Source organism: Pogonomyrmex barbatus, unplaced genomic scaffold (assembly GCF_055798465.1).
Source record: "Pogonomyrmex barbatus isolate J1 unplaced genomic scaffold, ASM5579846v1 scaffold3, whole genome shotgun sequence".
Taxonomy (NCBI): domain Eukaryota; kingdom Metazoa; phylum Arthropoda; class Insecta; order Hymenoptera; family Formicidae; genus Pogonomyrmex; species Pogonomyrmex barbatus.
This window is the reverse complement of record NW_028297127.1, coordinates 11351977-11369668: the sequence shown is the minus strand read 5'-3', so window position 1 is coordinate 11369668 and position 17692 is coordinate 11351977. Positions and strand designations below refer to the sequence as shown.

Here is a 17692-nt window from a genome sequence, read left to right as displayed (position 1 = left end):
GCATTGTTCATCTTTTCTCTTTTTCTCTCTACGTTAGAGAAAAAGAAGAAAAGATGACTAAAAAGAGTTTAATTAAAAGGAGACCTAATACAAAGTATTATAAATTTCTGAAATTATATTCAATTTTTTTAGTTATTTTATCTCCAAATTTCTCGATATTGCTCGATGCGAATGGTGATTGAGGAGCAGCGAACGCGAATACTCGTATCTCACGTTGCGTTCGGTGCCATTTCTGCAACGCGAGTAATCGTGACAATGTTCCTGAAACAGGGAGCGATTGCGCGATATTCCTGAAACGGAGTTATGTGTCCATTTGTATATGTACACGTGGCATCTACGGCGCATCAGCGGTACATCTCACGCATAACCGATCGATGCCACGGATATTCCTCGAGGCACGTTGTAATTTGGACGTCGGTGAAGCGCGATTTGCGATCTAACGTAAGAGACGACAAACGAGATGAACAGTCACGTCCTCCTGTCCGATCGTCGCGCGTGACTAGATAACTGCATCCTCCATTTTATGCAATTATAGGCGGCTTATTAGCCCTTTTTACCGTTAGTCGGTTAAGCTAGGCGAGTATACATGCGATACACAGATCACGAATTATTTCTTCGATATAAAAAAATAAAAAATTCACAAGCAAGGGAACATATGTGCGTCTTTTATAACGTTATTTATAACATTTGTTAAAGATAAAATCATTCCGCGTCATCATCTCGAACGATTCACGCGTGTCTCTCGGCATCCAACATGCTCTCGCTGCGCAATGTATTTCGTGTATCGATCGCACGGAATTATCCTTCGTTGTGGAATTCGGACCGATCTTGTGATAACTGCAGTTCATTAGCAGCTCGAACCGGAAGCGCTCGAGGCGGCCCATAATTCGAGCTTCCTCATGCGCCTCGCGCGCGTTATTCCATCGTGTCCCCGCAAGGCTACACCGGTAACGCGAGTCGTGGAGCACAAAGCACAAACGACCAACAATGACGGTGATACTTAGAACGACAACCCGAGGATTGATTACGTGCGATTAGCGTTGCGGTAGCCACGCGCCGCGTCCGAGTTGCGAAATTACAACGCGACCAATTATCGCGCACGCGTTTTGCCGCCCTGTTATTACGGGTTTCATTTTGGGGATTGGACTTGAATTCCCGATAGGTCGATGATTGACGTTCATCAGTTATATCTAAAGTGATCTAATAGACGAACTAAATTAACGTTATATTTTATACTCAAAGTTTATACTCTAATTTGAAGTAATAATTGTCAGGCATAGAAAATATGTATTATTTAAATGACATTTGTTATATAATATATACTCATTTAACGAATAACATTATTTAGTAATGTAATGTGATATGTTTTCTCTTCAGTACGATATAATACAATGTATAATACAGGCTCGTAACACCATTGTATAATAACACATTTCGAACATTAATTAGAATCGGAAATTTTCACACGATAACGTCAATATTAAAATAATTTTTGAATTATAAGCAATCAAGATTAATTTCATCTTGTTTTAAGTGAAAATCACGTTGTTAGTATAAATAAATGGATGAGTTATGAAAATTCCATATAAAACTGGCACATTTTAGAACATTATAATTGCACGTTAATTTTTCATAAACCAATTAATCGGAACATATATTATGTGATACGCAAAATATTCTCTGTAAAATGTTCTCCTATTCATGCATATAGTGCATATTGGAAAAAAGTCTGAATATTTGCTTTGTCATAGCAGTTTTCAATAATATTTAATTCTTAAAAGAATTAAATTTTGTTAAGAAATATTTGAAATGAAAAAATAAAAAAACATTGCTAATGTCAAAAATATTTTTCCAAACTCTCCTAAGAGTAATTGATTTTTATTTTACACAAAATAAGTAAGTTACACATAATACGTGTAATCAAATTTTTATTTCATTAATATCTTATTCCAATTTTCAAAGAAATATTTCATAAAAATATTTGAATAAAAATTTTATATATTAAAATCATAATTCAAATTATAATCAAAATATTAAAATCATATTTATTAGAATTTTATATCATTTTTTGTACTATTTATCAAAACAATAAACTGTAATTAGTTTAATAACGTGTTTAATAATTGTCCAAAAAGGTTATTAATTATTTTTAATAATTTTTGTAATTTCTGAAAAATGTATAGCAGACGATATCTCTCAGAAAATATCTACCAAATTTATCATACATAACTTTTTTGCGAAAATGTCTATTATTTATTGCTTTTTGTTGAATTTAGTCTTAGTTTTGTCCGTTTATAAAATATTTTTTTATCATTTTATTTTATTTATACTTGCAAATTCGTGTTATTCCAACTTATTGTTATGAATATTTTGTCATATAATAAGACATCAATATGTATCAGTAAATGATATATCAATGTAATAAGCTCTATTCTATGAGTTTGGTATGGGAGAGTGTATATTCTTGCATACTTGCGCAACAAATCAACTGCACATAATCCAGGATTAAATATTGCTATTAATCTGTTCTATCCCATCCATTTGAAGGCAATGGATCTGAGACATTTTTAATATTTTTATATTTTTTAACTTGATATATACGTCAACGTATGTCTGAATATACATTTTAGTCGATACAATTTTTATAAATCCATCTCAGGTGAAAATAAAATATGATTCATAACTCATACGATACGATGCACAGCAGACCCTAAAATAGTATCGAAACAAACTTAAACTATAACCTAAAAATATCTAAATTGTAACGACGTCAAAAATAATTAATTATTTAAAAAAAATGATTGTTGTACGACAATACGTTAATCGTTAATGGACAAATACGTTAATTGTTACAAATCGTTGCTAACAAATGATTAATTATACAATAGATAAATAGATATATTACTTATCCCATGATCTGTTGTGTCTCGATGCCTCTTAGATTTTCTCCTCTCAGATTGTTTCACATGCACTTGCAAAAATATAGTTTATTGTGATCACACAGCGACACTTATGGCAGCGACAACTTGACACTTATATAGCACTCCCGAATTTAATTACGCACAACGTACATTATATTCGTGATGGAAGGATAAAGCGAAGAAAGTCAATGGATGAATGTAAAAGTATCGGGGTCGAGCATTTTAATAAACGCTTAAGCGTAATAATAATACAAAAATTTAATAAATGCAAAAACTTTTGATATTTTATCAACCAACTTGAGCTTCCTACATTATGTTAATATTTGACAAAATTATTTTCAGATCTGTATCTACTCAAATTTTTAAATACTTTAATAATCTTACTTAATCTTTAAATAATCGATATGTGTTTGAATGTACATTATAATCGATATAAATATCATTTTTGTACCGCGCGATCGATGAAGTACATTAAAACACCAGATCGATTACAACTGTATTTATTAATTAAATCACGACATTGTTTGATTCGGATTTAAAGATTAGAAAAAAGAAACAACTATTTTAATCGTTCGATTTGATGACTATTCGTGTATCATTTCTATGCTTTTACAACAAAAATAGTTGGTACATTCCGTATATAAATTGAATAAAATAAATAAGAATAGACTTTTAAATATTCGTAAAGGCGATTCAAGATGTGACACGTTGATTACTCGTGTATAACTTCCTAACTAATGTATTTCGTAATGATTTTCTCTTCGTAATGATTTTCCCCTCGATATCAATCGCGTTTCGGAAGATAATAAAGCAAAGCGACTCGCGCCGCTGCTTACAAGTCGAGCGCTTGTAGTTGAATGATAGCAACAACCTTGTGTACGACTCACCGCCGGCGACTTTGTGTACATAGTCGAGTAGCGTCCTTGCGTGTACACACATAGCGTGTTATACTCAACAAAGAATGAGCGTCAACTTTTCCCTAAATTCCATGTTAATCGAACTATTAATTTGTTTCTCACATTTTCTCACAATTAATTATTGAATAAATTAACAACCCACGATTATCTATTACTCGATTACTCGCGTTATTTCTTTATGCTTCCGGATACAAAAATGATAAGCGAATTAGCATTTGGCCCGATGAAAAGCCTCACGCGTGTCTAACTTCAAATGGCGTTAGCGAAATAATAATTGTCCGTAAACATCGCGATACAATAATTTGTAATTCGCTGTCCCGGCATCGGGCTCGTATTCCAAGTTAATGAATCACGCGAAATACCGGTTTCGATAGATAACCGTTGCCTCGACACGCTTGCGAATTGCGAGAGTAAATTAATCGCACAGATCTACAATGGCTAAACGCTCGTAGGGAATGATCGCGTTTGGCGTCTCCGAGTACCTGTCACTATCGTATTTCCAGAGATAATGTGACAGCACACAAAGCGGCTCGCGCCGCCGCCTGGCTCTATGCGCGAATGGTAGCGCGTCGATTTCGCGTAAACAATGGCGTGTTATATTCTATATATAAAAACAAATGTGCGCGTCACGTGCTAATTAAAATCAGAATTATAATAACTGATAGCAAATGAATGAAAAATATAAGTGAACTTAAAATTCTGTGCGAATTTTCTTCGATACGAGTCAATTACAATCGCTTATAATTCGAAAATTATTATATTTTCGACATTTTGTTATTACATTCGATTCTAAATTCTAATCTGCGAAATACGTTAAAAATAAACGATAGTTACGGAAACAGTCTGCGTGGGATATTTTAGTTATTATTAAATAAATGACATTGTCGATGTAAAGAATATTAATTTGACGAGAAAATGAGATTCCAAAAATATTTGACAGATGTCTCATGATAGAGATTTTGAAAATAATATAAAATAATATTTCACAGAGGTGTACATCGAATAACACGCGATGGAAATGTATTCTACGAAATGAAAAGAAAGTAAATTTCTTGATTAACATAAAAATCGGAGGGAAACTCGTTATCGCATTCTTGCAACGCACGTACGACACAACCGATGCGCATCGCGATAGAAACGAAGTTTATGGCCTTCGCATGAATTATCTCTTGCGTGCCTTCCCAGTTTCTTCGACGTACGACAAGACGCCGATAGACGCCACTTTGTCTCGAGGATCGATACCGCGATAAGACGGCGGCATCGCTGATAGAATATCGCTTTTGATAGATTAGCCACCCGGTGCGCCTTTGTTACCTTACGCGATCTAACGAGGTCTTTGAGATCTGTACTAAAGATGGAAGCTCTGTATCCGCTCGTTATCAACAAAACGAGATGGATAATGCGATTGGACGTAAACCGAGAAATAAACGATTCGTTTGTAATACACTTTCATATAGGTAATAACGCACGCTTCGGATCGAGTAGGAACAATTATTGACGAAATTTAAACGAACGTTATAATTGAAAGAATAAATATTCCTTTCTGCGCGAATTTTGTTTATCGCGATGTTTACTTACGCGTGTTATATTCCATTTTATCCGTTTTAAAGGTGATTTTTCGAAAAAATTCTGCGATTAACGTTGCTGAAAATCTTCGAAAAATGAAAATGAAGAAAGCGAGCGGTAGCGTGATATTTTTTGATAAAATCATTCGCGCGAATTAATCCGTCGCTTTCCATCTGGAAGCTTCACAACAGGACCGAATAAGTATATAATAAGGCAGAGAGACGGAAGCCCCTCGTATTCCCGTCTCATAAATCGCTGCTTATCTCGCGCAACGTGATCCACACGGAGCCATTATCATGCTAATTCACGATTACCTGTTCTGAACCCCCCCCCCCTCTCCCCTCCCCCGTACGTTCATGCCACTAAACTTGCCGTTACTATCTGGTTGCGCCTGGTTACGTTAAATTGGGATTGATGTCGCGACCGTGATCCAAACTGACTATGATGACGTTCCATTAAATTGGCACTTTCAAATATAATCGGTCAGTCGGACACTTGCGCTTCTATGTGACTATTCATTAAATGCGCAATTACATGTACACGCATAATGTAAATGTACGAAGAAAATTCAACTTAATTATATGGTAACCTCTTTGTTGCCACGAGGATATTCAGTTTCTCTCTTCACTCGCAGACATAGCGTTTAAAGTTTAAATAACCTTTTCTGTAACGTACATTTAATACGAACAAAAAATTGCTTTACACGCTATTTTCAAAATTGTCTAATTTTTATTCGTTTTTCTTGTTTAATTTTCTAGCAAATTAAAGATTTTTTTGAGATCAAATACAATATTTATTGCAAAATCCTTTAAAAAATGCGGTTTATCAATGTCCTATGAAGAAATTGAAAATTTAATATAATTGTAAGTATATCGCAAGAGTCTATCGCAAGAGTCGCTAATTATAATCTAAAGAGAGTAAGACTTAAGAGAAGAAATAAAATTTTCGAAGAATTCTTGAAGTGTCTATTATCATGAAGAAATAAATCTCAGATTTTCTTCTTAGAAAGTAGAGATTTGGTAAAAGATTAAATCAAAATTCAATGTGTAATTCAAATATGATATCAAGAGGTAGATGGTTAATCAAAAAGTTCAACTACTCCTATATTCTTACCTAGTTCATCACGAGGTTTATTCGCTGTTAATAAGGCGGATAATTAATATAATTTTCTCTCTCTCTCTCTCTCTCTCTCTCTCTCTCTCTCTTTCTCTTTCTTTTATTTTTTCTTTTCCTCTATGTTTCGAAAATCTAGGATTCTCGTAAAGCTGCAAAAATATCGCAATTAGCCCGTTGAGACATGGTCCTGTCGTTGCGGCGGAGGCAAAAGTATATAACCGAGACCGAGTCAACCGAGAAAAAGCTCCGGGCAATTTCCGACGTTTGTTTTGTACGTGGCTGTTTTTAGCGCGAGCTAATTCCTTCAATTGATTAATAAATATCTCCTCTGTGGACCTTCTATTATCCGTCTTCTCGTGAAAATCTCGCCTCATTTTTCTTCACTTATACTGTTATCAAAGCATTAGTTTCAGCAAAAATTTGCACACACTGTTATCGAAATATTTCTATTTCCTCGTTCATTATTCCATCATTATACAATAATAATAATTATCATAAGAATATATAAAGAATGTAATTATTATATGTCTTCTTTTAACATTACATGTGAAAACTAAAACATATTAGTTTCTAAATCTATATCGCACATAATCCGCGCACTGGATTATTCTAGGCACAGCCATGTGCATTATTAATCAACTAATTAATAAAACTATCGTTTAAGTTATTAATATCTATGAAATGCTATTCACATTCACACAATATGCATCAGTCGACCGATCGCGATATCAAATCAATCCCCGATTTGTACGGGGCTCCCTGTGCGTAATATCGATTCATGTATCGGTTGAAATTACATGGGCATTGAAGCGGGGTCGTGACACGTTGAGAACGAGATATCCACACATTCACGCATGATCCCCATGAAGATGAGCGCGCATGGCGTATAAGCACGAATATCGATTATTTATTTGCAGCTAATGCCACTTTCGGCGTTGCATTCTACATTTTACACCATAACATTTGAATTGTATGTTAGATAAAAAAAGGGATATATATAGAAAAATCGCGGCGGGAAATATTTATATTAGACGCCTATCGCGACCAGCCGTTTTCCTTTCCTTCCTTCTCTCGTCCCTTTCTCGCTTTAGGAAAAAAATGATTTAAATCTTGCAACTCCCCCGGGCTGCAATCTGTCGAGCAATATCATTCGTGTAAGAAGAAGCGCATCGAGGTTAGCCGGATTCTTATTACTTCACGATTCTCAAATCTATCTAAGTAAATTAAAGAAATAAGCGAGACTACTGGAATGCGTTTTGGCACGAATCGCCGAACCGCGATATTCGCAGGATTTTCAATAAATATTATTTATTCTGACAGCAGCTATTTTTTTTTATTGAAACGAATCAATATCCAACTTTATATTCAATAAAATGATTTATATTTTATGAATATGGGATATAATCGACTTCTATGGATTGTCTTTTGCCAATGTCGATCTGTTTTTTAAAAATATATATATATATATATATATATATATATATATATATATAAATTTGCAATTGATATCACTGATTGTTAACAGTGATAGCCGCTGTAAATATTGGATTTGCGGACGATATCTTTACGAGTATCACGCCGGAAGCAAAGGGCGGGCAAAATCCGCCAGGGAATTTCGCGTTGACAATGAATTACGGAAAGCAGATAATTTCGCAGGGACTCGGACAGGACCGACTTGCTGCGGAGGAGGTGAATGCAGGGGTGGGTGTCCAGGGTGAGTTGGTCGGGTGGTCACAAAAAGTGCAGCCAGTGGGACGACAAATCAAATTTTCGCTCCGGCTGCATGGAGCCGTGGCCCATTGTTGCTTTTTATATGCAAAGCAGGGTTAAATTATGGCGGGAGAAAGGAGGCGAGCGGTAGAGCGGCGGATTCTGCGACCCGAGTAGGACCATTGTGCTACTTGCTGACCGGAAGCATCATTGTACTACTACTGCTCTGAGAACGGTAGCCACTATTTAAATGTATTTCGTGTGCAGTTTCAACTGTGGCGAACGCGCGCGTTGCACTCCGACAAAATACACTCGAGATGCACTTTGCCACTTCTCCTGCCGACTCGATATAACTCGTAACAGTAAATTATGACGCGAAGACGGAACGACGGCAAATTTCTACACGAGGCAGATATAAAGATCTACCGATAAAGAAAAATATATTAGGACACGTCGAGCGTTCTATTTTGTTCAAGTCTTTTATTAATGTATAAGTGCATTTTATAAGTTCTATATTCTCTATCTCATTTGCTTGCTTGCTACACTTTTTTTATGTAAGTTTCTCTAGAAAAATATTTTTATAAATATTATTCGCGTTTTTCTGCCATCGAAACGCTGCGTGAATTCTACCAAAATTGCAGCTTAAGTGCATGCTTATATGACACACGCAGGAACGAGTATAAACGCGCGTTTTACGCATTTTTGCAATTCCGGTTTAAAACGTTTGAATGGGCAACACAATAACGTAATAAAAGTAAATGCGATGCCATTATTTATTGAAAAGTGGATAACGAAGGATAAATTGTCCGAAAGTAAGTCCGTCGGATTTTTTTGTCCACGGCAATGGCATTAAAATATATCTAATGCAAACAGTCCATATAAATTTTATATCAAGCTGGCTCGCATCTTTGAAACAGAATTATATTACTTTTTATCAACGAGCTCGTTTATTCCCGAGTCTAATAATGATAGGTGATAATTAATTGGTTGGTAAATAACTTTGGTTGAAACAACTTCCCGAACGAGCTACCGTAATCACTTTAAAGCCTCTTTGAAGGCCCTTTCACGATCGCACAGCGGAGACCGATAACGCTATATTAAAATTGACGCGGTGATACGATTAATGCAAACGCAGTTGGAGTACCGGCAGATCGATCGAAGCGGCTCGTTCGTTTACACGATCGGCCAGTCGACACACTCGGTATCCCTATATCGCGATCCACTTGCAACATGCTTGTTGCAACACACGCTGCGGTTACGCGCATCATCGCCACCACTGCCGCCGCCGCCGCCGCCGCCGCCACCATCGTCATCGTCGCCACCATCGCTGCCATCGTCATCCTCTTCACCCGATCATCGTCATCATCGCGATCATCATCGTCATTGTCATCGGTGGTGGCATTATCGTTATTATCGGTCGGTCACCGCCGAGTTTCAACGGCACCCGCCGCGTTTATCGATTGAATTTAACATAAATCCCGTATTCTACGGAACGGGGTACATAACTGGCCGCAATTCACCACTCAATTCCATACACCGCGATGCGTCACGCCGCATGCAATGCATGGACAAGACTTCTGCCAACGCTGCGTTTCACACGCAGCTGTGGCCACGTTGCAGTTACGATCCGCGGGAGACGATCCCCCGGGTCGGTCGCGCGAATTATCGAGCTTGGAGGAGGTTATGCTGAAACGAGGTGAAAGATTAAGGTTCTCATAAGGTTCGAAATACGAAAGGGCAACAAATTGCCGAACGTCATTCCCCTCTGTTCAATTCCGGCAAGAAATCTTGAACATGAAATACGCGGCGCGAAAGATCCAATATACGTCAGAAGTGTGCAATTGAAAACAAGTCCGACGTCGTTTCCGGAGAAAGAAAAAAAAAATGAAAGAAAAATGAAAGAAAAGTTGCCGAGCTTGCTGGAAAACTGCAAAGCACTATTTTATTTTAATATGGTTTAATGGAGGGATTGTGTTAAACGAGTTTTCAGCGTTTTCACGATTTTCTTATTGCTAACCCAGTTTCGCGGAGACTATCGAGATATATCCCAGGAGATCATTTATCTGAGGCGCATTTATCTGAAAAATTATTAGCAGGTATTTAATCTCCCCTTAGTATTTTACGTGACAATGGCCGCGCGATTTAGTACCTTGAGGATTAATCGTATCCGACGCGCGTTTACTTGCAGTCGGAAATTTGCGAATCGCGTAAAACTGGTATTCTCCGAAAAAAAGAAACGAGGAAGAAAGTGCTCGATGCTCGCGGCTTGGGTTTTGGGGATGGTGCAGTGTGCGTTTCTCGCTCGCGACATAACTCCCGTAAAATTTACTGGCTGCAGAACCGTGCAGCCCGCCACCACGATTTACCTGCACTTTTATCGCATCGTATATATAGAAATATATACACGTGTACACGTATATATACGTATATACGGTGGGGAGACCCAGCTGTCGGTTGCACGAGCTCGTAAGTATTTCCACAGTACACACAGTTCGCGAGTGGTATTTGCACGCTCGTGTATATCGCACGTACGTGTACATAAATACATCAAAATAAAGGAACGAGAGAAGAATCAACGAGGACAGGAATGCGATTTCGTGCAATAAGTCGAGAAAGCCAATTTGAAGTGACGTTCACTGTACCTTACTGTGTGTGAGAGATTAGGCGATACCGAAATTGTACGGGGGGATAACAGCAAAATTTAATCTACATGTTTTTGATAGCGTATTAAAGCTTTCCGGATATTGATGTGTTTATTTGCCGTTTAGTGGAGCCGCAAAGCTGCGCGATCCGTGGATTTTTATGAGTTATAGTCGATCGGTGGTAATCACAAAATTTCATGAGTATTTTTATACCGCTCGCCTGCAAAACGCATGCGAAACTATACGACAGGGAAATTTACGGCCTATTTATGACGCTTTATGACATCGGGATATCTGATAAATCGCGCACAGCGTTGCTTCTTGAATAAAATTCATCCGCCAAATCACACTCGAATTAACACTTTTCCGCATTTCACATTTCACTTTAGGCGATGTGAAACGAGATAATGTATTGGTATTATTAAATTAATATAAAATTGAAAAACTATCGCATTGTAACAATTAGTTATAATATATTATTACTTAATGAAGAATTTTCATTGTATTTCATAAAATACAATACGATAAAAAATTTTGACAGATTGCTTTAATTGAAACTCGAACTAGTAATTGGAATCGAAAGTTTAAAAATGATAACATGCAATTAATGAAAGAGCAAGCACGGAGGTGACGAATATTCGCGTTTCACGTTAACCAAACGATAGCGCGCATTCGCGTCAAACGCGATTTTCTATCGTGCGGTTTAATTACTTCACTTGCACGTTTTCACTCGCGTGACTAATATTTTGTCAAAGTACATCACCGTATCCATAATAATCGTGAATTCCTGCCTCCGAGACGGGGCTATCTTCGTAGTAACGAGGATTGAAGGTAGATCGCTAGAAAAATAAAAGAGAGGCGAAATGGAGAAAGAGAGAGAGAGAGAGAGAGAGAGAGGGGAAGAAAGAAAGAAAGAGCAAAAGGGAGAGGAAAAAAAGCATCGGAACGACACGGACAAAAAATCGCTCTTGTGCGATTGAAATACGATGAACGGTTTGATCGGGTTTCCGATGGACGAGCGAAACTCCACATAAAGTTAATACCCACAGCGGCTACGACACGCTAAAATACACACGTGCACGGCTATGTATATATCACGCGGATTTTCTCATGGGATTTCCAGTCCGGTGACGGAAGTCGGTCGAATTTTTTTTTTTTTGTTTTCCTTTCTGTCGTCCGTTTTCTTTTTTCTTTTTTTTCTCTTTTTTTTTTGTTATTTCCTATCAGTCGGAGAACCGAACGAATGATTATTGGGTTTCCAAACGGAGTACGCGACGCGAATTTATTTTTAGATTTCCAAAGCACTGCTGAGTTATCTGTAACCATAGCCAGCATCCAATTACATCGAGAATCTTTATATTAATCGGCGAACGCGTTAAGCGTTCGTGCCGATATTTATCGGCAATTCGATATTTCTACTTGATTTTTTTTTTTTTTTTTTCTAATATTTACGAACACGTGCGCAAGCTCGCTAATTTCACAGAACGAAACGGCATCGTGGATTTAGCTTCTACGCGGCAAATGGATTGCACGTTTCTGCCGGCGATTGCGTTACAGTTAACGAATCATTCCTGATTCTGAAGCGAATAGTCGGCTCGTCGCTGCAACGTTTCAGAAAAAAAAAAAAAAAGAAACGGATGTAAACTGAATAGACAAAAAGGTATAAAAACAAGTGGCTTGCATATATACGAGAAGAAAATATGAACGGTAATCGTGGAGAATAATGTCGAAACGTTAGAGATATCGATACGTAACACAAACACAAACGACTTTTTTTTATCTGTCTTTCTACTTTATCACGTTGAAAACTTTTAAAGCTTTTCGCACTTTACCTACTTTCTCTGGCTGTTTTTAATTTCTCCAAGTTTCTCCAAACTTGTCCCAAGACCGCGATGGTATATCGACGATAGAAGGCAACGGAAACTAATCCGGATCGATGTGGATCGTACTCTCAAGTTTTCGATCTCGCCTTAACCGACGAGTTCGGGCGCGAAGCGGGCGCGGGAGAGTTCGCGAGATGCATTAAAGCCGCGCCGAAACTTGCCGGCGGTACCGCCGCGGTCTCGTTTCATCGTTTTCGCCGATCCATCCATCCCCGGCGGCTGGCTTTAGGTGCCGCGACAGCGTGTGTACATAAACGCGAAATCCATTAACGACATCGCCCACACATTTGCGCACACACCTGAGATCTGTTTGTGTGCACACGCACGCCCGCGCTCGCACGAAAGACGTATTACGGTCGGCCTTGTGACGTGAAAGCGTCGTCAACGAATCGGGACGCGTCATGTTAGCGAATTATTTCCTGTCTGTATAATACGAATGTCTCTTGCACGGATCTCACGAAAAAAAATATTCCAGAAAAATTGCTTTTTCTGGAAATCTTAAATTTCATCATTGATTTTCTTTTGAGTCTTTTGAGTCTTTTGAGTTCTTTTTTTTTCTTTTTTAATAGTAAGTTTTTTTTTAGAAATAATTTTTTTAATGAATTTCTTGAAATATTTTTAAAAGCTTGAGTATTAAAAGCTTGAATATTTTAAAGCTTGATTTGATAAAATGTTGAACGATTCATAATATTACCTTGACTTGCTATTAATGATTTTTAAATGCAAAGTGCTTACAATAAACTAATTATACCGTAATAATTCTCAATGCAACTGGAAACCGCGTCTGATCAATATCGGTCGCTACTACTTGCTGCATAGAACGGTCGTGCCGTGCACGGTTCGATGGCTGCAAAAAATACTAAAAAAAAAAAATTATATTCATTTTTTTAATTTTTTAATTAATATTCTTTTTATCTCGTGTAAAACATACAACAAAAAACAAATATGTAAAGAAACAAATATGTAAAAAGTAAAGTTACGAGAACCGCCGATGGGTTCTTATCATTTACAATGTCGGATTGTTGCAGTTGTAAATGGCGTGACGAAACTTTGAAACACAAGCGAATTTTACCAAAAGCATCGCCGAGGGAATGCCAGTTTTCATTCGGTCAGCTTCGGGCGGAATATCATTTGGCGACGATAAGCCAGCACGGTACGGCCCGGAACGTGCGCGCGTAAAACGCGTATGTAACGCGCGCGCGCGCGCGCGCGCACACACACACACACACACACACACACACACACACACACACACACACACACACACACACACACACACACACACATGCATGCATGTACACTCGTGCGTTAATATCTATCCGACTGGCCGTGATATATATTATACCGTCGCGGTTTCGTATTTGCATCGCCATGTTGCTATGATGTTATCTCGCGAAATTGCACGCTGCACCGTGTAACGAATGCAACTCGATTCGCTTCGCGGGTACGGATAGATATTTTTTTAATATGGGATCATTGCAAGCGTTATATATGCAGAAATATATGCTAATCACACGTCTGCACGTAATACAAATCAAGTGCATTCCTTTCCCGAGGAGGAGGGTTAATCGCCGCCTACGTCAGTTAATCACCGCATACGTCATCGATACGACCAAATTCAAGCCGGGAATATCTCGAATTCCGTACGCAGTATTAAAACGCGATCGCCTCGGTCGAAGGAGAACTAAATACCAGTCTGTCCGAATCGGAGATTCCTCCAGGAAACATTCCCGTCGTTCACGTTTTCACGTATGTGTGTTTGATATTTTATGTTTATCGATACGTTATATTTTTGATACTTTTCGTTTCCGATGATCGAACACACATCCCGTATTTAGATGACACATCATATAAAAACACGATGTTGACACAAGAGTTGCAAATTTCGACAAAGAAGTCTAATGAACGACAGATGACTACGAAGAAAATTGTGACGTGGAATTCTTCGTTCCTCGATATTGCTCCGTCGTTCTCAGTTTGCTTTCTATAAATAGGAAAAACCATTGCATACCAATCACCCTCGTTCTCATCACGTTTCCCTCCGAAAAGAGCTCTCTTTCTCTTTTTTTTTTTCTCTATCTTTCTCTTGCTAACAGTCCCGAAAATCTCGCTTGTGTACCATCCGCCAGTCTGTCGCATTTATCTTGGTCATCCCTATCACACGAGAGAAAGAGAAAGAGAAGATGAGAGGGATAGGAATCACCACGGAATGTAAATCACCGGCGTTTCGAAAGCCTCGCGGGTACTTCGGATTTGCGAATCGATCCGATCGCATTTATCGGCGCGCCGTCATTTTTCTCGCCACGAAGTTGGATCGCGCTTCAGACGGCGCACGCTCATTAATTTATCGCAATTAAACTGCGCGTCGGCGTTACATCGCGGGTCCGAACTGCGCGGCAAGTAATTCCTTCGACGATGCGTGAGAGTCAACAGCTGTCGTGTAGCATACAACACGTTTCTATCATCAAAGCGTCAGATTTAACGACGGATTTTCCACGGAATTAGTCTTTATTGAACAAGCCTTTCTCGGATTTGTCAGCAATCCATGTTAAATATCTTCGCGACAAGAAGTGCCATCTCGAAACGTTCGTAGTGGAAAAATCGACCCGACGGATCGATCGGAGAATTCGCGATTAAAATTTAATGAAAGAAACACCCGATATAAATTCTCTCTCTCTCTCTCTCTCTCTCTCTCTCTCTCTCTCTCTCTCAGATACACACACGCGTATCATTACGCAATTCGTAGTAAGGTATTGACACAGCACTAGAATACATAATTTATCCCCGCGAACTTGGTTCGTGCGCTCGCCGGATCTCTCCCGGGCGAGTCAATATTTGCCGACGTCATGGAATTTCTGCTGGTGTAGCGTCGCGCGACCAGGTATCTGATATATACGCGGGCGAGCGAACGTTAGCTTTGCCAGATACGTCATTCTTACGAGTCGCCGGTGAAGCATGTAAGACGATCGGCGGAGATCGGTCTGTATCCGGAAACGATACCGGCTCGAATCGCGCACGAGAGAGGCACGACAGTGCCTCCGACGTGTCATCGCAGTAACGATTAATTCCGAAAATTAGTCCGGAACGTTCGAATGGACGGATGGACTGACTCCGACGAACCAAAAATATCGAGTGTCGAAGAGCTTATTTGTATGCATCTCGCTTCATATAGCTGGCCGCATGTAATTATAGCAAATTGCTATTGCCGGTCAACCAAGCCGCGCGAATCTGTGCATATGCGCGCTCGAACCGGCGTTAATCAATAACGATAAATTGCTGTTGATAAATTATATCCTGTGCAATTACAACGAATTACAAAAATTAATTAAAAACTCTATCCCGCATCCCTCCCGTAATCCTTTCCCCCGATGCACTTCGACGCACTCGGCTTATTTGTAAATCGCATTTTGCGCGTGATCCCAAGTTTATTTCCCGAGCAGATATTTTTCGCGTATATTAAATTAACGTATAATTGCTGTTACACAGACGACGCAGTCGTTCCATTTCATCATTCACTCCGCGCGCTATGCAGTAGAAATAAAATAAACACGCGGTGTCCGTTGAAAGCAATCGTCCGACGCAGCGAATAATTCCACTCAACGTTCGTAGAGTTTTTTTTTTTTTTTGCGAAATGAAAAAGATACAAACGCTTATGGAATAACACTTGTATCGAACTTCTGCGTTTGTTTTATTATATTTATTAAGAATTAAATGTCACCTATGCTGTTACGGTTACGATGTTATATCGATTTATTCAAAACTTATCTGGCATAGCGATACACAATCGCAAGATACGTAGATTCATCCATTGGTCGATCTCCTTTTCACAAATTCGTGCATTGATGATGAAAGATAATCCGCTTCCTAGACTTCCCGTCACCCTTCCGGCAGAAAGACAAGGAAAGAAACACGTGACACATTCGAACGTTTCATCCTTTCGATCGTACTTGTAGGTCTGCTCTTCGTCGCTGCATTGTACTAAAATTTTTCTCGCTTTTCTCAAACTTTAAACATAGCAGGACCCCAGGGGAAAAATAAAATTGAAAATAAAATTAAAAATAGAAGTTAAAGCAGTACGTAATATCTTTTATTAATAATTTTCTAACATTACAATAGTTTAAAATAGAACACATGTTTTTATACTTTTTTCCTTAAAATAATTAATATTATTTCGATTTCTCAGAATTTTTCCTCTGAGAGACTTTGTATATTTATTTCACTTACAAGAGCATACACGGATAAAAGTTTTGCTAAAGTATTTAAAAATTTCTGAAATATCTAGTTCTGAAACTAATTCTGAACTACCAAAAATAATTGTATAACAAGCATGATAATAATTTTGCACAAGTTTTCGATATTTTAGCAATTAATTTGAATTTTACATCTTACATGTTCATCTATTTTGATGGACCAAAAACATTAATACTTTTCATAATAATTTATTAATATTTACATTATTAATTATTTTTAAATCTACATCTAGCTAAATTTTCTAGATATTTTAGCAAAGCTGCTCTTTCCGTACACACAGTTCAGCCATAAAGAACATTTTGTGTAAAGAATATTTTGTGACTCGGAGCGGATTCGCGAGAACCAGTTCGTTGCTCGCGCGCGTACTCGAATTTACGTACCCCTGCGTTTGTGTACTCGATACTCTGGCGTGTGCGATACTCCCCCGCGAATTTACATATTGTTACGCGGGTAGAAGCCGCCTCTCGCGGCCATTTCTCGCCGACCTCCTTTCCCACGAAAAGTTTCCGCCTGCTTGCCTTACGCCAACGCGGTCCCCCGCCCTCTCATCGATATGCCGAGGCAATCGCCTCTCAGTTCGATCACCTTCGCTCGACCTGTGTGCTGATTTCGCGCGGGATATGCAGCCGTGCCCTGGAGGGAAACGCGTCCCGATAGAGGATATTCCACCATCATCGTCGCCTCGC

At 38.5% G+C, this 17692-nt stretch overlaps 1 protein-coding gene across 3 annotated transcripts in view; it reads left to right on the top strand.

The window, feature by feature from the left end:
- LOC105424244 (mind bomb 1) overlaps window positions 1-17692 on the top strand; it is a 296684-nt gene that overhangs the window by 181929 nt on the left and 97063 nt on the right. The gene's annotated exons all lie outside the window — the stretch shown is intronic.